This window comes from Phoxinus phoxinus (genome assembly GCF_949152265.1).
Source record: "Phoxinus phoxinus genome assembly, chromosome: 17".
NCBI lineage: Eukaryota > Metazoa > Chordata > Actinopteri > Cypriniformes > Leuciscidae > Phoxinus > Phoxinus phoxinus.
In genome coordinates, this window is record NC_136892.1 from 26100536 (window position 1) to 26100806 (window position 271).

Consider the following 271-nt stretch of genomic DNA (forward strand, 5'->3'; position numbering starts at 1 on the left):
GAGCCATGGCCCCTTGTATCTTCCATTACTAGAAACTTCCAGGCAGGTGTTTTGGAGCTGGTTGGAGCTAAACTCTGCAGGACAGTGGTCCTCCAGTAGTGGAGTTTGACACATGTGATAAAGTGGAACATTTCAAGAATTATCTAAGAGTCTTGGAAATTATGTTAACTGATAGAAAATGTTGTCTTTAGTAAACTTTCTCTCATCTAACTGGAGCACCAAATAGCATTATTTTCATGTCATGGCAAATAAAGATAGAAAAACTGGTTTT